The sequence below is a fragment of the Mustela erminea genome, chromosome 13 (genome assembly GCF_009829155.1).
Source record: "Mustela erminea isolate mMusErm1 chromosome 13, mMusErm1.Pri, whole genome shotgun sequence".
Classification (NCBI taxonomy): Eukaryota; Metazoa; Chordata; class Mammalia; order Carnivora; family Mustelidae; genus Mustela; species Mustela erminea.
Window position 1 is genome coordinate 25,151,739 of NC_045626.1, and position 15,272 is coordinate 25,167,010.

Genomic DNA, 15,272 nt, shown 5'->3' on the forward strand with positions numbered 1-15,272 from the left:
GCGACCACTCTGAGGTGTGGGCACCTGCTCGCTTGTGGGGGAGGGTCCTGGTCCCTGTAGGTGTGGCCCAAAGGACACATCTCCCATATTGCTGCTCCTACAAAGTGAAAAACCTTGGGCAGACTGGGAGAATTTTCTTCCTTCCTGACACTCCCTGTGGCTCTGTGGTGGGCTGGGCCAGCTGCATTGTAAATGCCCACCTTGGAAGGCCTTCACCAAAGCTGGTAAGCCTCCTCCCTGGCAGCCAGAGACTCCTGCCAGGTCACCCATGTCCCCGCGACTCCTCCTGACCACAGCGGCTCTGTGGGGCTTGGGCATGGCTCCGACAGCCCCAGAGGGTCCATCTCCCGACCCTGTGCTCAGCAGGTTCCTCCAGGAGAAGAGTGGCTGCCCAGGAGCCCAGCTGGACCTGCTTCAACCCCGTAGGGGGGATCTGAGGGATTTCATGGACGTGGGAGGTTGCCACTCCCAGAACAGGCAGGCAGGACCACAGCCACGCTCGGGCAGGACCGAGGTCCAGTCGTTAGGCCCCCCAAGCCTGGCCTTTAATTCCTCTGCCTCTTTACCACCCTCGTGCTGTTTCCAACTTCCCTCTCTGCCCCGCCTCGCCCCCAACCCTCATCTGCCATCCGTCTCGATAAAGGACTCCTTCTCAGTCCTGAGAAGGTGTCCAGGAGTCTGGGGATATTACTTCCCCAGGAGGGCAGCTACACCTTGCAGGGAACAGAGGAAATGCGGATTTTTAAGGCACTTTTTAAGGATTTTAAAGAAGGCAGGCACTAATGATGGAAGTCCAGGCAGCCGAGGCCCAGCACCTCTCAAGATAACATTCATTCACATGATGATTATTCACACAATCAACGTGCAGATGGAAAACCCGTGGAGGGTCCACTATGCCTCTATGGAAGGCACAAAGAAGGACTGACACCCCCAGATAGCTGCTCACATTAGTGGGTGCCTCCTTGCGCCTAAACTCTAGACAGACACCCTGGCGGGGAGCTGGGCGGCATGGTGGTGCCCCGTCCCTCGGCGGCATGGTGGTGCCATGTGGAAGGCACATAAGGGACAGCGTTGGCTGGCTGGGCCATCCTGGTCTGCAGAAGACACATTGCTGTGATTCCCAAAGACCTCCAGAGGAGACTGAATGAGAAGCGGGCTGGTCAGGAGTGGGTCACCAAGAGCAAGAGTGGGTCACTTCTTAGCCGGCAGATGGTTTTGGGCTGCTCTGTTAGCTGCAGGCTGCGGACTTCGAGAAGAGGTCCCACTGTTGTAGGGGACAGGCTTTGCAGCAGGCTTCCCCAGGGGGATGCTGGAGGCTGTGGCTGTCCCTTGGCAGGCATGGGTCTGGGCTGGCCAGCCCTGTGGCTGCGGCAAGACGCATCCGGACCGTGGCGCCCGTGCTGCTGGTCCTTTTCCTTCCACCTCTACCTTCTGGGGCCCTGCCTTAATGACTTCAGGGAAGCAGGATACCTGTGACTTCGATTTTCCCTCTAGCCTCCCAAATTCTGTGGCTACCATTAGGTGTCCCCGGCTACTCCCAGGTTACCCTGAATCCTGAGGTCTCCCTTGGCACCATTTTTCAAGACCTATAGTCTCCAGGTCAAAATGTATCCTCGGGGACCTCTGTCCCCTCTGGGCAGGCAGCCAATAGGGTATGTGAGGCTGATCAGACTGGGCTCAAGCATCAGGCCAGCACACTAGCCCAAGATGTGCACCTCTCAGATCTAGTGCTGCGTTCAAGGACTAGGGCATGCTGGGGAATGGGCCGAGACAGTCCCTCTCTTCTGGCTTTCTTGCTACCTCTCTTCCAGGGAGGGACCCTGGGCCAAGGCACTCATTCTCAGCAGGGAGAGGCAGGGGACATGAGACATGTGAGAGCAGAGTGAGAACCGTGACTTCACTGGCTGTGTCTTGGTCTCCGTTGTATGGCAGAAAACAATTTTCTTCTCTTTGGGCTTGTTGGAGGATTTGTGAAAATCTGGATCAGGGATTTGCAAACGATGGCCTATGGGCCAAATCCCCCACCATCTGCTTTGGTGAACGAAGTTTGTTTCGCTCTCTGGTCCTTTATGGGGTAAGTTTGCTGACCCCTGATCCAGACAGGATGCCTAGGACCGGGGGCACACTATAAGGAGCAGCTGCAGTAACTACTTTACAATAATGGGGACAAGGGGACAGTGGTTGGGGGGACAGTTGGGAAGCTGGCCCCAACCTGATCGAAACTAAGGAGGTCTTCTATTGGTTTATATTCTCAGTTTCCATAACTCAGTGCCTCTCCTGTTCCCAAGGATGTGCCCTGGGTCACTGAATTCGGACTCTGCACACACCTCTCTCAGTGATGTCCCCGTCGGGTGTGGGGGAGGCTACTCAGCTCCCAGGGGTCCTGTTGGCCCACAGAGAGGGTCTGAAGACCGTTCCCCAGGGGTAGCATTCTGTCTGCCTCCAGCCATGCTTCTGAGCAAAGATTTGGAAGCAGCGGCCCTTGCATGCTCTGGAAGCCCAGCACGGTGGCTCGTGTTCCTTGCCCCCAGACCCAGGACAAAGAGAAGCAACCCCTTCCTGAGCCCCCCTGGGGGCCATGTGTACTCCGTGAACCCCATTTCTTTTTCTCAGCTTCTTCCTTCTGCTCTCCATGCCTCTTCCCCCTACCCAGATACTCAGACTGTCCTACCTCAGCCTCGTCTCCTCCCCCAGCCAGCCCAGGCCTGGCTCTCTGTGGCCCAGGAGGGTTTCTGCAGAGCCGGGGTATCTAACAGAGCTTTGGGCAAGGACGGAGACTTCCTCTACCTGTTCGGTCGAGCACAGTAACCGTCGGCTATGTGGAGCTAGCAAGAACTTGAAAAGTGGCCGGGGTGACCGAAGGACAAATTTGAGTTGACGTTTCAACTCACTCAAATAGCCACCGTGGCTACTGTACTGGACAGCACAGCTTCGGTCAGAGGGCTTGTTATTTCTTCATTACATGACTCCACCTGGAGCCAGAGGGCCCTGAAGTACCTCTGGTTGGGGGGGGGGTGCTCTGCAGACAGGAAGGGACAGACTACAGAGGGCCCTCTCTCGCCCATCACCACGGTTCCCCCGCGATGCCCACCAAAATGTTTCCAGTTCTGAAGGAGGTCTCTCCTCTCCCTGCTACTCTGAACCCCTAAAATATCTGCTCATCCATCCCAGGCAGGACACCCCTCACTCAGACGGCAGACAACCCCAAATCATCTTGTATTCTGGGACGGGTAGAAGAGAAGCACATGTCTCCCTGTATGGGGCCAACGGCACAGAATCCTGTGGAAGAGCGTCTGGGTATCCGAGTCAGTTCTGTAAGGTCTTGAGGAAACTGCGTGGCCTCTCTGAGCCTCCCTTGTATAACTCTTAAGATGGGGACACTTGCCTGTGTTTTATTTGCTTCCCAGACCTGCTGTGGGGATGCTGGGAGGTGTTCCTTGGAAGACATCTCTCCTTGGGGTGCTAATATTTGTATACTTTCTGGGGAACCCTGGTGGCTCAAGCGGTTAAGCATCCGAGTCTTGACTTCTGCTCAAGTCATGATCTCAGGGTCGTGAGATCGAGCCCTGCATGGGGCTCCACACTCAACATGCAGTCTGCTTGAGACTCGCCCTCCCTTTGCTTGTGCTGTTTCTCTCTTTAAATAAACAAACAAAATCATAAAAAAAAAAATCTGTATTCTTTTCTCTCCTACCCAAGGCAGACTTCCCTGTCAGCATCTGCCAGATTCGAGGATGTCAGTATGCTTCCAATTAAAGCTCAACCTTCTATGATGACTGAGATGATAGCGCTTGAGGGAAAATAAGGGTGTGTGTGAGTGTGAGTGCGTGTGTATCTTGGAAAGTTCCCTTTCCCTGGAAGTACCTGCCGGACCCCCCGGAGGACACGTATGTTCCAAAGCTCAGACAGCAGCATCCTTTGGCTTAACACCTTCCCCAGGGAGGAAGTATGCTCGCTCACGTTCACTCTACAGAGGAGCCACGGACAGGGGACGGAAGAATGGAGGGGAGGGTAAGGAAGGCACTGTCAGAAAGATTCGAAGTTGAACTGCAAAAGAAAAAACACCAAACACACACCCATTCAGAGCTACTGGTGGATTTTACTAGGTCATTCAAAGTGGGGGTGGGGGGTTGGGGGGGAAGCGATGACACAGAAAGAACTAGAAACAGATACAGATGGTCACCATCCCCTGGTATTCAGGCTCATGTGTCGTCCTTTCCCACACTATACCGGGGTTAGTCTGTATGACCAGCAGAATACGGCAGAAGGGATGGGAAGTCACTTTTGAGATTAGGTTGTAAAAGACATGACAACTTCTCTCTGTCTTGGTGTGTCTCTGTCTCTGTCTCTCTCTCTCTCGGATCACTCATTCTGTCCTGCACACCCTACAGAGAGCCCCACATTGCAAGGAAATGAAGCTTCCGGCCAACAGCCACTGAGGAACTAAGGCCTGCCAACAACCACGTCAGTGAGCTTGGACGTGCACCCTCCAGTCCCATCTGAACCAAGTTTTCAGATGATCACAGTCTCTGCCAACAACTCAACTGCGATCTCCAGAGACACTCTGAGCCAGAACCACCCAATTAAGCTGCTCCCGGATTCCTGACCCTTGGAAATGGCGTGCAATCATAACTGTTTTTGTTTTAAGCTCTGCATTTTGGAACCGTTTGTTACACAGCAAGAGATAACCAATGCGAGCGCCCTGGCCAAGCTCATTTCCAGCAAACTCTCCTTGGACACGGTAAATGTTGGAGTTCCCGGAGCCGTCACACACAGACAGCTATGCTCACAGACTCGTGTGCCCTGCAAACACACGTACTCGCGTGTGGGTCCTCGGCTGTGCGCTCCTTGACACTTCATACCTGCTTTCCAAGCATCATCCCGTTCGAGCTGCAGAACAGTCTTAGAAGGTCAACGTCCTTTCTTACAGATGAGAAACGTGCCCGGGGCAGGTGCAGAAATGCCTCTGAGGCTCCACGTCTAGCAACAAGCCCCAAACCAAGTCTGGACAAGTCTGTACACTCAAGGGGCCACCCACACACTTGGCTGCGGTGACTCCTGCTTTGTGACTTCCAGAAAGGGAAGGTAGGGGCCCAAGGAATGTCTGCTTAAAGTGAGGGACAGTTTTAGGCCTTTAGGAGCTAAAAATCCCGTCTTCAGAAAATACAACCCATCCCCCTCCCTCCCTCTCAACCCTCCCTGTACTGGTGTCTCAGGGCGCTGGAAACTCTCAGCCCGAGATCATTCTCTTAACTCAGGTCAAATGTAAAGTGACCTGCTCTGGTTACCCATTAAGACCAGGTCGACCACTGACATGCCAGTTCATAAGATGGGAGGCAAAATCAGAAAACCTGGGGGCAACAGGCGCTGCTCAGGAATAGTGGGAGGTAGAGGTGGCTTCCTCCAATTGTGTCAGAAGAAGCACCACCGTAAAAATAGACTAGAGCTTCGGCCAAAAGAGTGTGCCCCAGGCTCCCCGGCTGTCCCAAGGGTGGTGGCATGGGAACTGGACAGGGGGGCCTTCAGAGGGAGCTGGCCTTCGTGGGCCCTGCCTAGAGACATTCCAGCGATCACCTCCCCACCCCACCCTTGCCTGAGCATCCCCAACCTTTCAGAACATCAGGGCAAAGTCAGAATTCTGCCCTCCGCCTGTCCCATCCCCGCTCTCTCCTCCTAGCCACGGCTGCAGCTCATGGTTCAAAGGCCCCAGGTGTCCTGCTCCCGGTGATGAGGCTGTGCCATCTGCTCCCCGATGCATGGAGCCAGTCTGGAACACGGTTACTGTGGCCACTGGGCCACCAGACCAAACAAACCGACACACAGCCCCATACTGTATTTTTTCCTTCTCACAACATGCCTCGTCTTTGTTTTGGGTCCCACACATCTTCCTGGAGTTCAGCGCCGGCCCGGCAAACAGAAAGTCTGTAATCAGCTGAAAATCGTAGTCTGAAGACAGCTCAGGGGCTGACGTATTCCCAAGGGAGGGTGTAACTGTGGATAAGGTGGCCCCCCCGGGGGGCTGTTTTTGTTCTGGGCTCCTGTGTTCACCTGGAGAGGTGGCTCAGGATGCGGGGCCCCGCGCTCCCTCACACCACTGACCCAGCAGCTCTTGCATCTCCTGGGCCTCCACCTGTCCCCAGGTCCCTCCGATGCTGCACCTGCTCCAGTGAGCCAGAGAGCTGCAGGGAGGCAGGCAGAGCTCTCTGCGTGCAGGCCAGGCCTGCCTCTGTGGGGAAGGTCAGGCAGGAGGACCAGAGAGGCCCCAAAAGACCTTGTGGGGTAGAGAGTGGGGCAGGTGGGACCTGTATGATGGGAGGGAACCCGCAAGGCGACAGTTGGGTGGGAGGGGTCCTGCGCAGACAGAGAGCACAGTGAAGCCCACGTAGCAGAAGGGAGGTTTGGGGGACGGGGGGCAAGGGCAGGCAAGGGGGGCACGCCTCCAGGGAGTGGAGGGGAGGGGGCAGCTCTGGCTGGCACTGGTAGGGGCTTCTGAAGGTTCAGGAGGAAGGTTACATGCTGGCAGCTTCCTTCACTGCTCTGTGCAAGCTACTTTCCTCGTCTGTAAAACGGAAATAAAAACAATGTCTTTCTGGGGGTTGTGGGGGGAAGGTAATCAATAATTCTGCCCCAAACTGCTCAGGTGTTAATGTTTTGGGGGCTGTAAGTTTTAAGCTCCCCCTGAACTGCTGGTAAGTCTGAGTGTCCACCTACAAGCGGACCTCCAGAGCGTGCCACAGCTGTGGGCCTGTCTGCTCCTGGTGCTCCGGCTGTCTGTCTCTCTGGCTATCTGTCTCTCCGGCTGTCTGTTCAGATCTACTTGGAAAGAACTGGCAGCTCCATCCATGTTGCATTTTCAAGGGCAGTGAGATGTCTGCAGGTGCCATCTGAGAGATGACCCCTGGGCATGCAGGGGACAGGGGACACCTTGGTCTTCATTTCCCCCTTGGGGGGAGGGGGCAGAGCACAGGCATCACCTCCGAAGACCCAAGGGTCTATCTTCTCGAGTTGTATTTTAATTCTGTTTGTTGATGTCTTGCCTAATTGAGGTCCTGCATCACTTCTGGAAACCAGCCCCCCCTTCCCCCGCCAAATACTCCAAACCATAATAGCGGCCACCCTGGCTTCCCTAAAACACACTCACTGGAATAAATGACTACACTTAAATTACTAGGGAAGACTCAGAAATAACTCCTGGACCTGAGGGTAGACGCTGATCAGGCAGGAAGGCTCCTTGGTATTTTTGAAACCTGTGCTCGCATCCTCGCTGGGAAACCCTAGGCCCGGCCCCCCGGGGACTGGGGGAGCAGGAGGAAGGGCGCTCGGCTCTACGGCCTTCCCTGGAGAACTGCCCACCATTCCAGAACTCATACCACCCCTCCTCCAGCTTCTCACCAGGTGGGGCCCCCATAACCCTGGCTACCGAAGGGACCTCCTAAATATGTCCATGCACTAGTCCTCTGAACCAGGGAAGGGCTCTCCAGGCACATCTGAGCCAGAGCTGCGGTGCGGGAGGCAGAAGGTGAGTGGCTCTGTCGGGAAGGTCTCGTCTGAAACCCTGCCATTCACTTTTCCTTTGAATTATGCACTAGCTCTGCACTCAGTCCATTAGAAAACACCAGCCCCATGCTGTTCACCACTGGGGCACATGAGTTCATTAGGGAGCTGTGTAGGAGGCCGGGAAGGACCCGAAGAGGGAGGCGGCGCATGCTGGGGGCGGGACAGAGAGCTTTCCGCAGAGGACTGGTTGGGGACACAGGCTCTGAAGCCAGACTGCTCGGCTTTGCTGTCTGGCTCAGCTCCTGCACCACTCCGTGCCAATGACTTGCCCCACCTGTAAAGTGGGAATAAAACCAGTATCTCCTTGCTAAGGCTGGTGGCAAGACGAGAGGAGCTGCCGTTTCATAAAAGGCTCAGTGTGTCCTGAATGTGGTCAGAATCCTGGAAATGCTTGTTAAATTGCTGAGTGACTTCTGGAGGAGTGAGGGTGGGCTGGGCTTGCCTGGGAGGGCGGGTCAAAAGGCCCCAGAACCAGGGGCATATGCCGCCTGCCCTCTGAATGAGGTGGTCCCAGGCAGCATCCCATCTCCGGCAGCCAGAGCCCTGGGAGTATGGGCACTCGGCCAGGTGGCCAGGGTAGTAGGGTGCCGACCTAGACCACACTGGGTCCTAAAAGATGCACATGGAGCAGCAGAAATGGCCTACCTTTCTAGACCTTTCTGGAAAGGGCACAGGGGCTGAGTTGAAGACACCAGCGGCACTGGTTATTGGCACTGAAAGCCCCAGCTGGCCTCCGGGACTTCTTGTGTACCTGCCATCGATGTCACCTATCCACACCTCTGCAGGCTGTGTGTCAGTGTCCTTGGGATTCGGCAAGAAGAATCGGCTTGGGGAGGGTCCTTAGCTCCTTGAGAGCCCCTGCCTAGGGAGTGGGGAGCTGGTCATGAAGCCGAGAGCCCTGGGCTGCCTACCACGCATGACACCCCCAGGGAAGGCCACGCAGACTTGGTGCCCGGGGCCCAGTCCCTGGGGGCCCCCCAGAGTTGCCCGTTTCCACAAGCTCCAACAAGGGAGGCAGGGCTGAGGGTTAACATTTCTGACACCTGAGGATACCTGAGCCAACTCCTGAATGCCCATGATGGCCGAAACTGAGAGACCGAGGTCCCCAAGGAGGAGAAACTGAACCCACTCAGGTGGCTTTTCCTGGGGTCTCCACCCTCCCTCCCGTCCCAGGCACAGAGCCCGTGAAGGTGGCATTCCTCAATCTCAGCCAGTTTCCTAGTCGGCAACCCTGCCACCGCCCAGGCCTCTAGGCACGGGGCACCCTGCTTCTGCTTCTGCCAGCTCTCTCGCCTCCTGGTCCCTCTCTTTCCCCATCTGGCGTCTATGGGGTCTGAATACATCCTACGATCTGGAAAGAGGGCAAGAGAACGAACAGAGAAGGGCAAGGCTCAGCTTTCTCAGAGCAGGCACAGACGGGTAGATGCCCACGGCCAGGGTGGGCAGGCCCGGCACCTGGGAGCTCGGCCAAAATGCACAAAATAGCCCTCCCACGGATACGGGCCCAGGCCCAAGGGACATGCTGGCCCTCCCCTGGGAGAGGGGTCCCGGGGCCTTGTTTTCTTTCCCACGAAGTGCGATGCACAGAGCCAATCCCGAGCATGGAGCGTGTGCCAGGGAAGAGGGGCAAGAAAGGGCACCCAGGGAAGGGACACTGGCCACCTGAGTCACAGGCCAGCCTTGCCAGGCCCTCTCACGGCCAGCTCTGCCCAGGATCGCGGCGCAAGGTGGCTACGTGGTCCACGGGAGAATCCAGCCATCATGATTGGTACAGGGGCTGGGGTCTTCTCTAGGCCTATCAGGGCTGGAATTTCACATCCGTTGGACATGGATGTGGACATCTGGTTTCAAGAAATGAGCTGTTCTTCTTTCCAAGAGTGCCTGCTTGGGGGTGGGCGTGGGGGAGGGAGGAGAAGGAGCCTAAAAATAATTCCTATCTGACTCATGTTGCTTCGAATCTGACAGGGCTGCCTGCCAGGTGGGGGTCTGCCTGTCCCATTTTCTTATCTATCTTTAGCAGGGACTTAATGAGGGCAATTTCCTTGCTGGGATATAAAGACAAACCTCAGGCTATGGCAGCGTGATCTGTCGCACTGTCCCCTGGGCTCCTGATGACAGGGTGACAATGACGGTCACTGCAGCGCTAAGCAGTCCGGGGGGTGGGGGAGGCGCAAGGATGTCGTCAGCCCAGGATGAGGCGAACAAAGCAGAGGTCCCCTCTATGAAACCCAAGCCAGGGGACGTCCCGGGGAGGAAGGGTCTTCTGCTCCTCCCTTCTCGGGCCCCCAGCTCTGCCACCACCAGCCACACGGGATAAATCACTAGGTCTGAAATCCCACCTCTCACAATACATTCCTTTACCTTGAGCACCTCTCCACACTGCTTTCAAGAGCGATTTACAGGAGCAAAGTTCTACAAAGTCCCGCAAACGCCGAATTAGGGAATACCGAACCATTGCTCCCAGGCGATATACAGGGTTAGGTTTCTGCGAGACCCTGGCCGCCACATTTTCCCCATTTGATCAATCCATAAACTTTACATTATGTGTTTCTGCTCAAAGACACCTTGCTTAATATAGAGTGTTGATGCCTCAGTGGTGAACTCATGGTCAACAGCACTCGATCGGTCCTGAAAATGCGTCTCGGTACCAGGACTATCTATAAGTCGTGCGGGAATGACACTTATCTAACACGTGTATGTGTCTCCAGAAGGTACATCACAGCCTTCTTGCCTTTAGGAACAGTAGAAGCACCTCAGCACTACGCTTGGGAGCACTTTAAACAGCAAAGTCACCAACACGAAGCACACACGTGTGAACATCATGGCGCTAAATCGATCATGAAAAGGATGCTTGTTTGTGGGTCGAGGGCTGAAACACAAAGGTGGGGCGTCTCCTGACCTGACCTCGGCTGCGAACGTGCCTGTTGGGCAAGTCAAATTTCTCGCTGCCCCATGCATGTCCATGAATGACCTTGAAAGGACTGTGAACACCGATTTCGGGGGTTACACACGTGTTTTAGCAAGTAGGCAAATTTGCAAATGTGGAATCTGTGGTAATGCGGACTGACTCTCCTTCCAAAAGGGCTAACTTAACAACGTGTGTGAATGAGCCAATGGCTAAACCTAGGGTTCTGAACGAGGTTATCTCCTGACCCATTCCTGGTTGGCAAGAGCTGGGACTTACATCCTTACAGGATAAACCTCCACAACTGCAGGGGTCATGTGTGGCGCTGAAGGGAGTGGCAAGCTCCCCTAAGCAACTGTGGCTTACAGGAAGGGGGTTAAGGAGGCAGAGGGCATCCCTGGGGTCCTCGCCCCTGAGCCTAGAAGTGAGGAGAAGGAGGGATGAAGTGATTCTGGAATGGAATGAGGGGTTGCCCATACCCAGCGATGACCATCAAAGCGTGGGGTAGTCATCAGGACGGGACAAAGAGTGGGCCAACCAACGGCGGATGATGGTCCTAAATTGTATTTTCATCTTCTGAGTGAGAAGGAGGGCAGGAGCACAAGGTTGTTGAGGAAGATGATGTACAATTAAGGAGGCAGCTGAAACAAAAGTTTGCTTTCTGTCAGGCGACAAGTGCTGGCTCAGGAAAGGCAGACCCGGAGGAGCAAGTCTACGGCGCCCAGGACCTAGGACAGGATGGTGGGAGACGACGGGGGCTCTGAGTTTTCATCTTCTTGCCCAAGGGATGGAGCAGTTTTGTTCAGGAAAAGAGAACTCTGCACTAAGGTCACAAATGGCCCCGGAACACATCTGAGGAATCTTGGAGAACGAAGTGCTAGAGACTGTAGCCGTGTGCATACAGTTCCAATTTTCCAAAACCAAACCAAAACAAAACAAAAAGCCCAGAAAAATACAATTATTCTTTCTCTCAGAGAGTCCCAAACAGATGATTCGAAAGAAACAGTGTCACCACTAATGGCTAGCACAGATTTACACGAACCCAGACCAAACGGACTGCCTTTTCTGAAAGGGTCACTTGCCTGACACATTTAGGGAACCCTGCAGACATCAAGATTCAAGGAATGTTTCCAGGGGTTTGTCGCATCACTCTGTCTGGGGACTGGACTTACCCATTAAAAAATTTTTAATTGATATGTAAATCATACAACAAAATCTACCCTCTTAAATGACATAATTCAGGATTTTTAGTTTATTTACCAAGTTGCATATCCATCACCCCTAATTCCAGATGTCGTGGTTCATTTTTATCAGTGACCCAGATGATGTCACAGAGAGCTTGCAAAATCAAACCTGATGGCTGACACTCTGCCCCTAGGGAAAGAGCCTGGCACCCAGGGAGGGTTTGGGCACCTGCTGGCAGAGGAAGGGAAGGAGGGATGACATTCTTAATTGGTTCCACAATTAGAGGGCACCGAGCCACGGTCATGGTCATTCATAGGACAGAGGCAGCAAGAGTGGCCAGAGGCTCCAATCACCCTACAGTGTCCAGGATGTGGTCCGATCGCACCACCTGGGGACCCAGGGAGGGGCGGCGTGCAGAAGTGTGGGGACAGCTCGCTCTCCTGCTCCTCACCCAGCAGGACCATCTGACACATAGCTGGATGACCACAGCATTCTTTCCTTCTTCCTTCCAAATCTGCTTTGCACATGCAGCCAATGAACCGTTCTGAGACCTCACTTAATGAAAGAGATTAATCTGGAGAACGGCTCTCCTGTGTCCCCAGCTGTGAGGGCAGCGTGGGAGGGAACGTGCCTATGTTCGAGGCCCCGCTCTGTTAAGAGGCTGGGCTCCGGCAGGGCTTGTATCACCCTACAGGGGCTTGTATCACCCTGGGCTGGGGCCCATCAGGAATCAGGAACTCTGGCTTTTCCCTTCCACTTAGTTCAGCTGGGGTGGTGGCAGCAGCACCTAGGGCTGTGCCTAGGGAGATTTGGGGGGTGACTTCTAGGGGGTGAAAGGAATCCCTGGTTCCCGCACCTGTCCAGCTGTGGCAACTTTCACGCTCCTCCCAACCCCCTTCCAAATCCTCTTTCACGGTTAGTACAAAGCCCACCTCCTCCAGGAAGCCTTCCTCAGCCATCCCCTGCTGGCTCCTTTCTCTGAACGCTCAGATGCTGCACAGTCACACACCACGTTCTGGTGGCTTCAGGAGCCAGAGAGGTTGTGCAAGCTACACCTCTGGCCCTGGAGAGCAGGGACCAAGCCTGGCACTTCCCTGCTCTGCTCCAGAGCCCATAATGTAGTATGGAGCACCACTCTATCAGTCCCAGGAGGAGAGTTAAGTACTACTCCCACTGGGGTGTTCGTTGTAAGGGACCACCCAGTCTCCCTTTCAGGAACTGTGCACTCCTCCCCCCACCAGCGGCTGCACGTGCTGGGGCAGACACCCCCCAGCTCTCAGCCCCTATGGAAACTGCCTTGGGCAATGACAGTTGCCGGCATAAGGTTGTGGCAGTGAGGACATAAAGACCTGCTCCTTCACTCCATCGTGGGACAGCTCTGAAGTCACCTCCCTGAAGGGTCAGAACTCCCCAGCCAGACTGCCTGCAGCCCAGCTTCTCCTTCTGCCCTACTCTGCTCCTTTCCCTTCCCCTCTACAGCTATTGTTCCAAAGGATGTGCCTCAGTAAGGGCCCTGCCTGCTCCTCTCCAACCCAGAGTCAGCTTCCCAGGGAACACAGGCACTGCTGGCTGTTCGTTGCATCAGTTTGCTCACTCTGCAAAATGGAGCAGGGTGGGGAGGGGTGGAGAGAATGTCTCAGCCCAGCAGGGGAGCACTCACTCAACACAGGCAGTGGGTCAGCAGCATGGCCATGACTTTGCCCCCTGGGAGCCCCCTCCTCTGTCTGCACCTGCTGGGTGGGTAGATTGGGGCAGGAGGGGAACCTCTGTAGGGCCCCCTCCAGCCGGCAGGGCTCCGGGGACAGAGCACCCAAGGCTGCTGCTCTCTGAGGAGTACTTGAAATACTCAGTACTTTGCTATCACGAAATGCATCGTTTTGCCTGAAAACAGCAAATATCTTTGAGTCATTTCCCAAAAGAAAGAAGTGGTTACTAGCTGTTCAAAAAGTTTTCAGAACATTTTCCAGGACAACAACCTAGGAACTGTTGAGGAGCTTAAACCTTTTCTGCAAAACAAGGAGAAGACATTCATAGTTCAACTTTAATCACAGAGCCCCTGGGAGCAGCCCCTGGAGTGTGGGAGCAGAGGGGCCCTCCTGCCTTGTCTGCCTGGGTGGTTGACCCTGGAGGGAATGCAGGGCAAAGCTCCCTGGGCTCCTAAGTGAGATCACAGGGGACAGCCCAGCCCCTCTGCAGCCATCTCCTCACCCCTCACCTTTTGGAGCTTTCTGTGTACCTGGGACTCAAGAACAGGCCGGCACTAAGCCCGTTTCTAGGGGCCTTAGAAGGATTTGATCGTTCAAGCCTCCCACTTCATAGACCCACTTTACAGAAGAGGAAATAGGGGCATGCAGCAAGTTGCCCAGGTCACAGAGTTAGTGAATGGGGGAGGCCGAATTCACATCCAGGGTCTAATTCCAGGGTATGCATCTCTGACTTCAACAATTGGAACGAAAAGCAACAAGGGCACGCCCAGCCTGGCCTCCCGCCGGAGCGGGGATAGGAAGCAGACTTCCTGCTCCAGGCTACAAGGCACCACACAGGCCAGCTTCAGCGACCTAGCCGTTTCTTCCCCGAGCCCATCTTGGGTCTAGCTGAACACCGTCTTCTTCCATTACCGGCTGGCTGCCCCTGGTCTGGGTCCCTCTGAATGTGACGCAGCTGCTCTTAGCCTCCGTGTAAATCTTTCACGAATTTATTGGCGTGACCGTTCTTTCCCTGCAGCCTCCTCTTCCCTGGCCCTGGCCCCGTCCCGTTAGCCTCTCCTCCCGGGACATACTTTCCATCCCTTTAATCATCTTTATTGCCTCGCTTTGGACCCTGTCCCGGGTCCACATCCTCTGCGAGGTGCGCTGACCTAAGCGGGCATTCGTTCACACGAGCGTGGCCCGGCGGAAGGTCAGCTTCCCCGTGCGTGCCTGTCACACCCCTCTTCCTATATTCCTGGGGCAGCGGCTGCTTTCCGGAGGCCCACCGCTGTCCGGGGGCGGGGGGGGGGGGGCGGCCCCGCTTAGACAGGCGGCCAGGTCCACGAGCCAAGGTGTGGCTGGCCTGGAAGGAGAGCAGCAGCCTGCCGCTGCTTCTGGGTCAGGGGGTGACTGTACCTCCAAAGCTCGGGGACTCCCCGCACCTCCAGACACAGACTCGGGACCGGGCTGGGGGACAGGGAAGGAGGGACACCCAGCCTCTACTCTCCCTCTTCCCCAGTCGCCCGAGAGCCCCATCCCCCTTTTAGAGATGTGCTCCCTTCTTCTTCCCTCCTCTAGGAGCCCAGAAACGAGGCATTATCTTGGCAAAGCAGCACAGCACTGAAGCGGTCCACACAGTAATCATTCTGGTCAATGATTCCGGTCATGGCTTGGTCCAACGCTCCTGGCTCAGTTTCCCCTTTCCCTGCTGCTTCATAACAAGCCTAGTGTTTCTGGTTCCTAAGCCAGGATGGCCTTCCTCCTAGTTAGTGGTGTGGTTCCTGTCTCCTGGGAGGGCCTCTGACCCGCTAAGTCCACCAGCTGATGGTACGGAGTCCTGGGGACCTGTCCTCCAGGCGGCCTGAGCTGTGGCCAGCACCCAACGTGCCTTGTTCAGGGCCCCTGTGTGGAGGGGAGGCCCAGGGACCCTAGTCAGC

General features: G+C 55.4%; 1 protein-coding gene across 6 annotated transcripts in view; it reads right to left on the reverse strand.

Moving 5' to 3' along the window:
- Positions 1-15,272, reverse strand: part of CTIF (cap binding complex dependent translation initiation factor) — a 281,960-nt gene that overhangs the window by 112,192 nt on the left and 154,496 nt on the right. The gene's annotated exons all lie outside the window — the stretch shown is intronic.